The 14,495-nt window shown below is 41.9% G+C and overlaps 1 protein-coding gene across 3 annotated transcripts in view; it reads right to left on the bottom strand.

Moving 5' to 3' along the window:
* FAM222B (family with sequence similarity 222 member B) overlaps positions 1-14,495 on the bottom strand; it is an 83,748-nt gene that overhangs the window by 38,242 nt on the left and 31,011 nt on the right. Inside the window, exon 1 of one of the 3 annotated variants that reach the window (XM_047707450.1) lies at positions 8,912-9,121. The exons of the other annotated variants lie outside the window; for them this stretch is intronic. The gene's annotated coding sequence lies outside the window, so the exon portion shown is untranslated. Of the gene's footprint in view, positions 1-8,911; positions 9,122-14,495 lie in introns of those variants that run through there. 3 annotated transcript variants of the gene reach the window in all.

Below are 14,495 nucleotides of genomic sequence, written 5' to 3' on the forward strand. Positions count from 1 at the left end.
GAAGGAAGGAAGGAAGGAAGGAAGGAAGGAAGGAAGGAAGGAAAAGCTCTTAAGTGCGTTGACTACAACCAGGTTTTCTGACCCCTGGGCTCTCTCTTTCCATTCTCACCACTGCCTCCAACACATAGTGCCACAGTTGAGAAATCAATTCTGAGAAACCATCCTTCTTTGGTCACCTGTTCCAATATTTATTTCAAAATCGGGAAATTCTTCTGCATGTCTTATATTCATTGTTCAGGAGTTTCAGACTATTCCTTTGTCCTCTTCAAGGTGAATAAGAGCTATCTTTATATAATGCTCCTTCATATTTGCATAATATAAAATATCTGTCATTTCCCTAATCTGGGCTAATTAACCCCAATTCCTTGAGGTTTTCTTTCACGTATTCTTTCCTTTAAGCTAATCAAGAAATGTGATCCCTAATTTAGTATTAACTCCAATAAGACAATAATCTCTTCCCATATACTCCATATTCTAATCCCCAGGTATCTTTTAAAGAGTACTTCTCCAATTAATTCATACCAGTATTTACTGAGCACCTACTATGTAACAAGACATTGCTCCAGGAGTGAGGGGTTTGGCAAAGAACAAAACAAACAAAAACTTGTGCTTCCATTTTTACACAAGGTACAATGGGAGGGTCAGATAAATTTAATGAGCAGATTAAGTTCCATAGACTCTTAGAAGATGATAAACACTAGGGAAAGAAAGTCAAAGCAGTGTTAGGAGATGAGCAAAGTGGGTGGAATAGTGATTTTAAATAGCATGGCTAGAGGGGTCCTCACTGAGAAACTGTAGTTCTCCATGGCTTATCTGCTACTTTCAGTGCAAACCGCAACATAGCTTTTAATTTCAAAAAAGATTTTTAAAAAGATATTATTTAATTTATTTGTCAGAGAGAGAACGAGTGAGTCTGTGCACGTGCACAAGCGGGGCAGCGGCGGAGAGAGGGAGAAGCAGGCTCCTTACCAAGCAGGGAGCCAGATGCGGAACTCGATCCCAGGACCCTGGGATCATGACCTGAGACGAAGGCAGATGCTTACCTGGCTGAGCCACCCAAGTGTCCCAATGTAACAGATTTTTTTTAAAGCAATTAAATTATAATCAATATAGTTGTCCCCTCTCTCCTTTCAAGCTTAACTCTCAGACTTGCACTTCTAATAAAAAGCAACTTGTCAACTTGTTTAGAAGAGTGGAATCTTATTTCTGTAACATGGAAATACTCTTCACGCAATAATGCAACAAACTAATGGAAGTCTGCTCCTTCGCACATGGGCACACACAATTCTGACTTTGATAAAAACTAGCATTTCCCTGGTTGAGCAACGGTACTTTCTTAACTAGTTGTGGGAAGCTGAGAGAGGAGCAGATGTGGACAGACTGGGGGATACAGGCAGTTGGTAGAAATAATTTGAGAGAGTTACAGAATTGGTGTGCAGGCTTAAGTGGCATCAGCGTCTCACTTCTAAGTGCACTTGGAACGATCTCCCTAAAACATACTATGAATGATAAGAATGATACATTTCAGTTGGGACATTTGTTTAGCTTGGAGAAGAGGCAAAAATTAAAATATGGCCTGCTGAAAAAAGCAATTTGTTCCACCTTAATTTTGCCATGGACTATGGAAATAGGTGAAGGGCTTTTCTTAAAAAGAAAGGTTTGGGGGCGCCTGGGTGCCTCAGTGGGTTAAGCCTCTGCCTTCAGCTCAGGTCATGATCTCAGGGTCCTGAGATCGAGCCCCGCATTGGGCTCTTTGCTCAGCGGGGAGCCTGCTTCCCCCCTCTCTCTCTGCCTGTCTCTCTGCCTACTTGTGATCTCTCTCTGTCCAATAAATAAATCTTCAAAAAAAAAAAAAAAAAAAAAAAAAAGGAAAGGTTCGTTTTGTCTCTCTGCAGAAATGTCCTATCACACTATCACACTCCAACTGCACTATAACTTCACAGGGATTGAATGAAACCTAAGTACCAAAATCTTTTGTAAAGCACCTTAGTGAATGCACAGTAATACCTAGCTGGACAGTTTAAAACCAAGATATGGATTCTTCATTAATGCACTGGTCCCACTTTCTGCTGAATGAAAAAGGTTCTGGGAGAATAAGATAAGCAAAAGCCAAACCAGTACCTTCACAGCTACAAAATTAATGTCTTCACAATGGTATATCCACTTCCAGCTGAATAGCTGGGTAATACAGACAGTCCATTCAGGAACTCAGGAAATGTGTCTTTTCCACTGATATACTGCGACCTGGGATGAGCGGTCTTTAACCTCTCACAGACTTGATAGTCCTTTAAAAATAGATTAAGTTCTGGGGCGCCTGGGTGGCTCAGTGGATTAAGCCTCTGCCTTCAGCTCGGGTCATGATCTCAGGGTCCTGGGATCGGGCCCCGCATCGGGCTCTCTGCTCAGCGGGGAGCCTGCTTCCCCCCACTCCCACTTCTCTCTGCCTGCCTCTCTAAAAAAAAAAAAAGAAAAAAAAATAGATTAAGTTCTATCCTTTACACAATAAGCGGTAAGTGAGCTGCCAATGGAAAAAAATACTTTAGCTTTTGGAACAAAAGAAGAAACTTAAGTTATGACTAACAACATTTATGCTTCTCCTCTGAAGCAACAGGGATAGTGTCAAAATCCCTTCAATTTTCCAACTGGGATAAAATCTGATTTTTCACTCAGATCAGCAACTGATCTTCAAAACCACTTTGCTGAGTGCAAAGAATTAGCGATTGGTCATGGAAACCTTGCCTTTTAAATCTGCTGTAATATTCAGCTGATCCTCCACTGAAAGAAACAGAAACAAGCAAACATTTTCCCATCAGACAGCACTTAAAGAAATCCTCAGCTTCGAAAATTGTAACATATAGCACTACTTTAATCACAATCTGACTTCTGACTCCTAAATGGATTTCATTTTGGCCAACAGTTCTCATCATTACAGTATACACAATCCAGTGTTAAGAGGATGGGTTTGCTTTGGAACACTTCTTTGGTTTGGTTATTTACAACGTGTCCACATATGATGAATCACTGGACAATACCATGGTGCCAAAATATGCTAACAAAGAAGACATGCTAGTACCAAAAGCTAGTTTACTATGATCTACTAGGAAAATCTCAATTCTCCATAGGATGTCAGTGTAATTAGATAACAAGGGTCAAAGTCTTAAAAAATTAAATAAACAATCTCAAGGATACTAAACTGAGCTAAACTTTTCTAGGTCCAGTAATGAGCTATATGCTTTTGTTATATATATACTTTTGTTTTGTGTATATACTATATACCTTTGTTGATCAAAAAACTAAGTTTAATTTAAGCTTGTGGATATCTTACTTACTGGTCTCTTGAATGACCAGAGAAAGAAAAATCTCTAATCAGTTTGTTCAGCTCGTAAATCCCCGTTAAAAAGCAGAGGAAGTTATTTAAGCTATTGCCAGGAGTATCTTTGGATTTTACCTATCTCTACTTTGCCTGTTTGCCCTTCTGCATGAATAATCAATAACTATATTCTCTGATCAGGAATGAATCCTTAACTAGAGTTCTGCCCATGCGTTGTAAAGATGCCTCTGCCCTTTTCAGCTAGGCTGAAATGTAACAAACTCAGTCCATGACTGAATTTAATCTAATATGCCTAATGCTCCCTCCCTGAGATCGAACGGCAACAAATATCATATCAAATATCACCAAACCGGAAAATTTCAAGTCACGTCAAATAAGGATCCTGAGGGGTGCTTGGGTGGCTCAGTGGATTAAGCTTCTGCCTTCAGCTCAGGTCATGATCTTCAGGGTCCTGGGATCGAGCCCCCCATCAGGCTCTCTACTCAGCAGGGAGCCTGCTTCTCCTTCTCTCTCTGCCCGCCTGCTTGTGATCTCTCTCTGTCAAAATCTTTTTAAAAATAAATAAATAAGGAAGGAAGGAAGGAAGGATCCAGAAAGGAGTTCTTGGAGAAAAGAATTAAATGTATTAAAAATTCAGGGCACCTGGCTGGCTCAGTCAGTGAGCATGTGACTCCTAATCTCGGGGTGGTAAATTCAAGCCCCAATTTGGGCATAGAGCTTCCTTTAAAAAAAATATAAATACATTAGAAATCAAAGGGAAGGATCCAGAGACCTTGGCTCCAGATCTGGATCTGGCTTCACTACTAAATCACTAAGTTATTTAGACATTCTCAGGGCATTATTTTTCCTACTTCAGAGAAATGCTGAGAACAGTGACACTGCTTATTTCATTCACTGAATGAAACTAATCTAAAAGTAAAAATGTTTGTGTCAATACTGGAAATGACTCTTGGGTTGAAGAAACTCTTGTCTTAACCTTTTGTGAGTCGTTATATAATGCTACCCTACAACTCCACATTTTAATTTCAAAGTATAATATGTAGTAAAGATACATACAATATGTACTAAAGAAGTTAAAGAATTTTTTTAAACCAGATACAGGCTTTCTCCATTTTCTTCTATTACCACATGTATTTACAGCTAATAAAACCTCCCAGTAAGTAAAATTCTAAGATCTGGCCAAACAAGAGGACTGTCCAGTATTCATGGAATGCTAACATATAGATCAAAGCTGGGGGAAGGGGCAAAGGCCTGGATTCTAAAAAGATTAGCAACTTGAATGGTTTAAAAAAAAAAATGGGTTATAACCTCTGGGGGGTGCCTGGATGGCTCAGTCGGTTAAGCATCTGCCTTCGGGTAGGGTCATGACTGGGGTCCTGGAATGGAGCCCCATGTCAGGCTCTCTGCTCAGTGAGGAGTTTATTTCAACATCTCCCTGTGCCCCCTCGTAGCTAGTGCATGTGCTTTCGCTCTCTCAAATAATTAAAAGTCTTTTAGAAAAAAATTAAATTAAAAAAAAAGCACCCCTGTTTTGAATAGCTTTAACAACCCCATAATAACTGCAGTATCAAACATAGTCTGGGTAATTAATTCAGTGGACTTTTCCCCTTCCACTGCCAGCTTGAACAGCTCTGAGGATAATCTCCACTCTCCCAGGGCTCAGTTGGAAGATTCATTATTTATGCCCTCAATTGTTTACTCTGTCCTATTTTCCATCCATCCAGGCCCAAGGGCAGTGTTATCACTGGCCTGTTTCCAAAATGAATGTGTTAGTTCACTGCCTTACTAGTTACAAAACCAAAGATAATCAAATACAGTGGTATCCTACAACTAAAGAGCCAACCCTACTCACAACTTAATCCTGGAGAAAGACAATGCTGACCCACAGTTACCAAAAGCTAAATTCTCTTAGATGGATGAAGTGAGATCCATAAGTCATTCTGTTCTGTGTGTATGTGTGTGTGTGTCCAACCGAGCAACATATATGCAAATGCAACAGAATTCTTAAAAGGGCAGTATCATTAGAAAGGCAGCTCTGGCCCTCACCAAGAGCAGACCTGTAAACTATTGAGGATTAAAACTGATTGAGATGCATTTTGCCTAGCAACCATTCATTAGGAAGAGTTCAGTAACTCACCAGCAATCAATTCCACATCTTTATCTGAGCAGATAACAGACTCTACCAAGTCCTCTCCCCTCCAGATTCAGACTCACAGCAAACTTCCTCAAAAGACTCAGCTTCCAAGAGTCAACCCCTGGGGGAGGGGGTTGGATTTAAGCACACACAAAATATTGTCTCAGACACCTGACAAAATTGAATAGCTTAAAACTATCACCAATCACATCTCCATATGAATGCATTCATTGTCTCTAAATAAGTCTCTCACGGAGCAGCATTCCCAGTTGTTTGCCTCTAATATTTTCCCATCTTGAGCAAGCTTTTCCCGATTCCAAACCTTAAAACACTCAAGGTGATTATTATGAGAATCAACACCAAGGGTCCAATCTTTTCCTTCACCTTCTCAAGGGGGATCATTTTATACTTCTGATGTGAATGGGGGATTGGGCTTGAGTCCTCCCTTTAGAGAGAACACAGGGCCCTTTTTCTTAACACATTCTAAGCTCTGACTCACAGAAATAATCAGGATGGATAAAAACAGATTGCTAAAGAAAATTAAATCAGCTACTTTAACTTCAGCAGCACCATGATAATCTCTCAACCTAAGAGATTATGGGAAGTCATGGCTTCATATAATTGTTTCCTTGCAGAGGACCAAATTTGATGAGTTCCATCCCCCTTTAAATGATATTTGGAGGGCGCCTGGGTGGCTCAGTGGGTTGGGCCTCTGCCTTCGGCTCAGGTCATGATCTGAGTCCTGGGATCGAGCCCTGCATCCGGCTCTCTGCTCAGCAGGGAGCCTGCTTCCTCCTCTCTCTCTGCCTGCCTCTCTGCCTGCTTGTGATCTCTCTGTCAAATAAATAAATAAAATCTTTAAAAAAAAAATAAAAAATAAAAAATAAATGATATTTGGAAATCAGTGTAGATACACCTATGATTAGTTCTATACATAGCCTTTTCTCCTGGGGAACATTCTTTGGGGAAATCACTATGCCATGCAAAATATTGATTACACAAATCAGGCAAGAAAATAGATATATAAAAAAATAAGGTAAACAAAGTTTAATATAACTTTACAAAACTGCATTAATTGCTTACTCATGGGTAGACAAAAAAACCCACCTAGGATACCAAATAGGAAATCAACTTATTTTTTAGTAGAAGCAAGCTGAAGTGATAACATGCTTTAAATGGCCTCTAAATATTTTTTGTTGTTACTTTCTCAGCTTGCTATAGCTTAGACATTAAAGTGTGTTTTGTTTTATACAGCAGCTAGCTGTCAAGGCTCCAATCAGTGATTTTTAACAGTTTATTCTCAGTAAAGAAAACATCTAGGGGATCATTTTAGCCTTTCAATTTAAACAAGATTATGGAGTCGTAAGGGATAAATGGGTAATAAACAACACATCTCAAATCCAACAAAGGTTTACTGTGAATCTACTTTTTTGCACAATTCTTTTTTTTCCCCTCAAGTAATCTCTATACCCAATGTGGGGCTTGAATCCCCGAGGTCAAGGGTCACATATTCTACCAACTGAGGAAGCTAGGTGCCCACTTTTTTGTACAGTTCTGTAGTAAGGCTACCTGAAATTTAAAAAATAGATAGAGTCCTGATCCCCAATAAGTTTCCACAACTGAGATGGTTTCCTATCTTACTACCCCTCTTCTTCGTAACACTTGCTTTTACCAAAAACTGCCTTTTATTAGAGATCCACTATATCACTGCAAAGGAAAAACAATGATCAGTTAAAACTGTAAGACAGCTCCAGCATATAATTTCTGTCTTTAAAACTGAATTCCAGGGATGCCTGGGTGGCTCAGTTGGTTAAGCAGCTGCCTTTGGCTCAGGTCATGATCCTAGCGTCCTGGGATCGAGTCCCGCATCGGGCTCCTTGCTCGTCAGGGAGCCTGCTTCTCCCTCTGCCTCTGCCTGCCATTCTGTCTGCCTGTGCTCGCTCTCTCTCCCTCTCTCTCTCTGACAAATAAATAAATAAATAATCTTTAAAAAAAAAAAAAAAAAAACTGAATTCCAGTTAGAACAAACCGTGGAAACTGAACCTGGATTGTAAGAATGAACTCAATCATTTCAATTAATATTTACCAAAATGCTGCCAAAAATTGATATTCACCCCGTCTGGTGTTCTAGCTCTTTGCTAATCAACATGAAGATGTATTTGGTCCAAACACCTTTGGTGAAAACACCCAGCGAAATTAAGCAAGTTTATCAAGGACACTGCCACTCACCACAGAAAGAGAGACAGACACACTCACCCTTTGTTTCTAACATCATAAAATTTGGGTTCTCTATCTTCAACTGATAACTTTCCTCTCAATTAAAAACTTATAAAGAGGTTCCTGATTTTGGCTGAAGCTCTGTGTCCTTCAGAAAGAAGGGATCCTTAAGTTTTAGAAGCAAAAGAGGTAAACATAATTTAAATTGTAATGATACAGCTACCCAATTCAATAAAGTTTGGGTCAGAGAGGAAACTCTAAAAAATAAACTAAACAAAATTCACCTGGATTTTTTTTTTTTAAGATTTTATTTATTTGACAGACAGAGATCACAAGTAGGCAGAGAGGCAGGCAGAGAGAGAGAAGGAAGCAGACTCCCCGCCGAGCAGAGAGCCCGATGTGGTGCCCGATCCCAGGACTCTGGGATCATGACCCAAGGCAAAGGCAGAGGCTTAACCCACTGAGCCACCCAGGCTCCCCTCACCTGGATTTTTTAAAAGTTTGGTTCTGGTTTTTCATGACAAACTAACCTCTCTGAGAACCTATGGATATGAGAAATAAACCTATGGAAAGAAAGACAAGACTTTTAGGCTTCAGTAACAGTAAGGTAAGTTTGCTCACTCTAGTTAGGTTCCTCCAATAGAGCTGAATACTAAACAAAGCCCGTAACAAGGTACTCAGGAAAAGACTTTAGCAGAGTTAATCTCCAACAACTATCAGGATTTCCTTCAACCACCATTTGACTGGGGCTGCTCCCTCTTTTCACTAGCACCTCCTTCCTTTTCAGATTGTTTTTGCTGATTAAGGCAGTCCCAAGTACGAAAATGGTGAAGACAGCCTTAATGGACACAGATGTAGTACAGTTCCAAAAACCCACTCCTAGCCTTTTTTCTTTTTCTTTCTTTTTTTTTCCCCCTCCCGCGGTTTACTGAATCAGATGCCACACTAGAAAGGGCTCCTCTTTCCTTCTCTGTTCATTTTACTACATATGAGACCGACATCGAAATAGGAGTAAAAAAAGAGAGAGAGAGAGAGATAAGAGTCCTGAATCTCCTTACCCTGCTGCAGGGGTGAGATGATGGCAGGGAAAGAAGAACGAAGGGTAGAATCAGAAAATCAAAATAAACTGATGGGATGTGGAGCTCTTACTTCCCCTTCCATTTCCCCTTTTCTCACAAGGTGAAGTCGGCTGAAGTCGGGGTTGCATTAGAAAAAGCACACACACACACCTTGAGCCCTGGAAGGGAGGTGAGGTTCGCTCCGCAGCGCTCGGTGGGGCTCCCGGCTCCGCCCCGTCAGCCTGGGGCAGCTCAACCCTCCTCGCCCCGCCCGGGCAGGAGGGATGAGAAGGGGCTTACAGCGGTCTTGGCAGGGGGAGGGGGAGGCGGCTGCTCCGAGTGCCAGGCTCTCAGAGCACAGCACTCTGCGGTGTGCCGACACCCCCTCCCCCAGCCGGCTGCCGCTTGCTCCCCTATGCTGCCGGAAGCCAGCCCCGCCCCCTCAACTCTATCCCGGCCCTCCGCAAACCCCCTCCCGTCCGCACAGCCAATGGCAAGCCAGGGAGCCAGGAGAGCGACCCACCAAGCAGCCAACTGGGGAGGCCCACTGGGAGGTCAGCCGCCGGGGATAGGCCAGCTACCCGCGGCCCCGGCCCCTGCGCGGCTCCTCTTTGTTAGAGCTGCCCCCATCTCCTCTGGCTACCACCCCAAAGCCAGGAGCCAAGCATCCCACAGCTGGGCCAGGTGATGCAGTGATCCTTCGACAGCTCCCCTGCCCACTCTCTCTGCCTGGGTGCTAGGAGTGACCCCCATCCAGGTGATACATCCGAGAGGGCCTCAGACTTCCACAGCAATAGCCACCAGATGACACCCGACAGTAAGAAGAAGCTCTTGGGGCCTGCCTCGCCCTTCTTTTCTCAGACTAATCAACTTCAGACCTGGATAGATACAGGTTTGCACATTTAGATCAGCTGCACACATCAATCCACACTATCTGAAACTCCTGCTTCCTGTGATGCAGAAATTAAGAAGGGAGGGGGCATGTATGGAAAGGTATGTATTTGGAAGTTGTGGAGGCAGAAGGAATACATCAAATAATCTGCAAAGACACAGACGCCCAAAAACACTCAGTTGGCTCCAACCCAGTTCAGATACAAAACATCTACATCCAGTTAAATCCAAGCTAACCACTCCTTTAGGCGGTTTCAGTACAATCAGGAAGCAAAGATCTAAGTCTTGTTTAAGCCATATACCAAATACTGGGGGGGGGGGGGGGGGGACCTCTTACCCACAGTCAGGTGGCTAGATAACTGGCAGATTACATCAACACTTCAATCAGTAACGCCAACGTTAGGGGCATAACACTGCTGGGATGGAATATACCAAAGACTGCAGAATATTTTCTTGGGGGTACTGGTAGAACAGTGCATGGGGCTCACTTAAGTAAAATACAATGGGGATCAGAGAAGGCAAGCTATTGCCTATATTGTTATTCTTGTCCACAGAGTTCTTGAAACAAATGTTAAGTATCTACATCACACTCTACAATCCCCCTTGGTTCCCCCCAAGTAGTACTATAATTTTTAAAAGACAACAAAATACTTGCAATTTAAGTACCCCTTTCTTATGTGGAGCTCAAGGCATTTCATATCTAGAACCCCAGTCTTCTCATAAGAAAAGGAGCTGTATGGCATGCTCCCTTTAAAAACAGCTCTTGTTCCTTTTTTCTTTTTTTAAAGATTTTTATTTGTCTGAGAAAGAGAGGGAGTACATATGCAGGGGGTGGGGGAGCAGAGGAGGAGGAGGAGAGGGACAAGCGGGTTCCACTCACGCAGGGCTCAATCCCAGGACCCCCATCACGACCCTAGCCAGAAGGCAGATGATTAACTGCTTAACTGACTGAGCCACCCAGGCAGGTGCCCAGAAACTAAAACTTAAATGGTTCCAAGATCATGCATCCGCCAATTATTTTGCCAAGACATCAAAAACAAAGAAACAGGGCGCCTGGGTGGCTCAGTTGGTTAAGCGACTGCCTTCAGCTCAGGTCATGATCCCAGCGTCCCGGGATTGAGTCCCACATCGGGCTCCCAGCTCCATGGGGAGTCTGCTTCTCTCTCTGACCTTCTCCCCTCTCATGATATCTCTAGTTCTCTCTCTCAAATAAAGAAAATCTTTTATTAAAAACAAACAAACAAACAAACATACCAATCTCACCGCTATTAACACAAACGTTCTTGACAAGAGGATAATCCAGATAAAATTTCTAATAACCTCTTCTAAAATATAAACTAGGAACTCTTAGGGAGTTTCAAATACCTTAACTAAATTAAAATGTCAAATTCACCTTGCAAAGTATCTATATATTATATTCCACGGAGGAATTACAACAGTTCAATAAAAGATCACTGGGAAGGGGTGCCTGGGTGGCTTAGTGGGTTAAAGCCTCTGCCTTTGGCTCAGGTCATGATCCCAGGGTCCTGGGATCGAGCCCTGCATCATCGGGCTTTCTGCTCAGGGGGGAGCCTGCTTCCCCCCACCCTGCCTGTCTCTCTGCCAACTTGTGATCTCTGCCAAATAAATGGATGGAATCTTAAAACAAACAAACAAACAAAACACTGGGGAAACCCAAAACATTTCCTCCTAAAAAAGAATTCAAGTCCAATTTCCTTTCATGTCCCTCAAATGTACTCCATCTTATTACCATTACCCTAACAGAGACCCTTAACATGTCTGTGGGGTAACTGTAACTTCTTTCTAGTCTCCCTCATTCTGCATACCACTACTTTCAACCTTTTGTTCTTTTTTTTTTTTTTAAAGATTTTATTTATTGGGGCTCCTGGGTGGCTCAGTGGGTTAAAGCCTCTGCCTTTGGCTCAGCTCATAATCTGAGGGTCCTGGGATCAAGCCCCACATCGGGCTCTCTGCTCAGCAGGGAGCCTGCTTCCCTCTCTCTCTCTGCCTGCCTCTCTGCCTACTTGTGATCTCTGTCAAGTAAATAAGTAAATAAATCTTAAAAAAAAAAAGATAAAGATTTTATTTATTTATTTGACAGAGATCACAAGCAGGTGGAGAGGCAGGCAGAGAGAGAGAGAGGTGGGGAAGCAGGCTCCTTGCTGAGCAGAGAGCCCGATGCAGGGCTCCATCCCAGAACCCTGGGATCATGACCTGAGCCAAAGGCAGAGGTTCCAACCCACTGAGCCACCCAGGTGCCCCAACCATTTGCTATTCTTAAGAACTACAGAAACAGGAGCACCTGGGTGATTCAGTAGGTTGAGTGTCTGTCTGCCTTCGGCTTGGGTCATGGGCCTGCATCAGGCTCCTTGCTTAGCCGGGGTTTGCTTCTCCCTCTCCCTCTGTGCTCGCTCTCTCTCTCAAGTAAATAAATTTAAAAAAAATAAAAATAAAAAAGAACTACAGAAACAGTTAAGTTTATTGTACATTTAGTGGGTGCAAGGTCCTGTCAAGAACTACATATTTGGGTGCCTGGGTGGTTCAGTGGTTAAGCATCTGCCTTCTGTTCTGGTCATGATCCCAGGGTCCTAGGATGGAGCCCAGCATTGGGCTTCCTGCTCAGAGGGAAGCCTGCTTCTTCCTCTCCCACTCCCCCTGCTCTCTGCATTCCCTCTCTCTCACTGTGTCAAATAAATAAATAAAATCTTAAAAAAAAAAAAGAACTATATATTTATATTTATTATTTTGTCATAATAAACCTATGAAATAGACATTTCCCCCATTTTTACAGATGAAGAAACTCAGTTCCAGAGAGGTTGAAGGATCTTCTCTAGGTCACATAGCTGGTAAATGGGAAAGTCAATATTAGAATTTGAGTCTTCTTGGCTCCAAATCTAATACTCCTATCCACTAAGCTATCTGTGGCTCTCTCTCTCTCTCTCGCACCTATGTCATTGAGCCAAGTTTCCGTTCTAATGGTTGTTATATGTTCCATAATCTAGCACTAGCCCACATTACCAAACTTACTTCCTACCTTTCCTTGGCATGTTTTCCCCATACCAGACAAACGAATCTGCTTGCCCACTGTGTATCATGTTCATCCATTTCTACTTTCATGCCATGACTTACACTGTTACAATCATGCGAGTTAAATCCTACCCATTATTCAAGACCCAGCTCAAATTCCACCTCCTCTGTAGAGCCTTCTTTGATGCTGTCAGCAATAATTCCTTTTCTGAATCAATACTACACAATTTAATACTCATTCTGTTGTCTGATATGTGATTTGTCTTCCTAAATTAGATTGTTAACTCTGAACTTGTATATTTGCCTTTGTATCTTCTCCATTCCCAATTATGCACAATAAGGCACACATAGTAAAGTCCTCAATATATATTTAGATCAGTAAACTTTATACCAAAAGAATGATCCAAACCACCTCAATGATCCAAGTTCTCATAATAGCCACTAAAGTTGAAATAATTAATTCTCTTCATTCATTTTCATGATACAACAATCAAATTGTAACTCTGCCACTACTAAGTACTTATCCACTCTGTGCTTCAACAGTTTTATGGACAAATTGATAGGAGGGGCTTCAAGAGAGCTGGTTGTGTTTCTTTATCTGGGAACTAGTTAACAGGTATCAATTTGTGAAAATTCACACAGCCGTACACTTATGTGCACTTTTTTTTTTTTAAGATTTTATTTATTTATTTGACAGAGATCACAAGTAGGCAGAGAGGCAGGCAGAGAGAGAGAGAGAGAGGGAAGCAGGCTCCCTGCTGAGCAGGGAACCCGATGCGGGGCTCGATCCCAGCACCCTGGGATCATGACCTGAGCCGAAAGCAGAGGCTTTAATCCACTGAGCCACCCAGGCGCCCCTATGTGCACTTTTCTATGCTATATATTTTGTCTCAATAAAAAGTTTTAAAGTATAAAGATTCATATTGCATTATAAAATAATCACATCTATTTTTAAGCATATATGAGTATTATATGTGTCTGCAGGTCTAAGAAAATAGCTAGAAGTATATACACCAATCTATCAACAGTAGTTACCACTGAAAGGATAAGAGGGCTAAGGGGGAACAAAGGAGAGAAGTTTTTAAATATTTGTTTTACTGGATCTTTCACAAAGTAAAGAATATGCATTAATTTTGTAATTTTAGATTAGTTGAGAAGTGGAATTAAGAGATTATCTTTTCTAATTTTTAAACTTTTTATGTTGAATGCATCTAACTTTTATAATCAGTAAAAGATATTAAAATAGAAAACAAGCACACTGCCTTTCAGAAGCAGAAGGAAAAGATCAATGAGCTAGACTGAAAATTAGTTCAGGTAACATCCAACCAGTCTGATCACATTTCAATATTTCTTGAGTACTCTAGCAAATTTCCCAAATGACATTTATAACAAACAAAACACCAAAAAAGTGCCTTCAACACTTTAGTCCAATCAAAATAAACAGTTTTCGGGACGCCTGGGTGGCTCAGTTGGTTAAGCAGCTGCCTTCGGCTCAGGTCATGATCCCAGCGTCCTGGGATCGAGTCCCACATCGGGCTCCTTGTTCTGTGGGGAGCCTGCTTCTCCCTCTGCCTCTGCCTGCCACTCTGTCTGCCTGTGCTCGCTCTCTCTCTCTCTCTCTGACAAATAAATAAATAAAAAAAAATCTTTAAAAAACAAAAAACAAAAAACAAAATAAACAGTTTTCAGTGCAACTGAATAACAAAAACAAAACTGTAACAGTGATCTACCCCAGCAGAAGCTGAAAGTACTAAAAGGGCATTTTCCGGGCTGCCTGGGTGGCTCAGTGGGTTAAGCCTCTGCCTTCAGCTCAGGTCATGATCTCAGGGTCCTGGGA

Source organism: Lutra lutra, chromosome 16 (assembly GCF_902655055.1).
Source record: "Lutra lutra chromosome 16, mLutLut1.2, whole genome shotgun sequence".
Taxonomy (NCBI): Eukaryota; Metazoa; Chordata; class Mammalia; order Carnivora; family Mustelidae; genus Lutra; species Lutra lutra.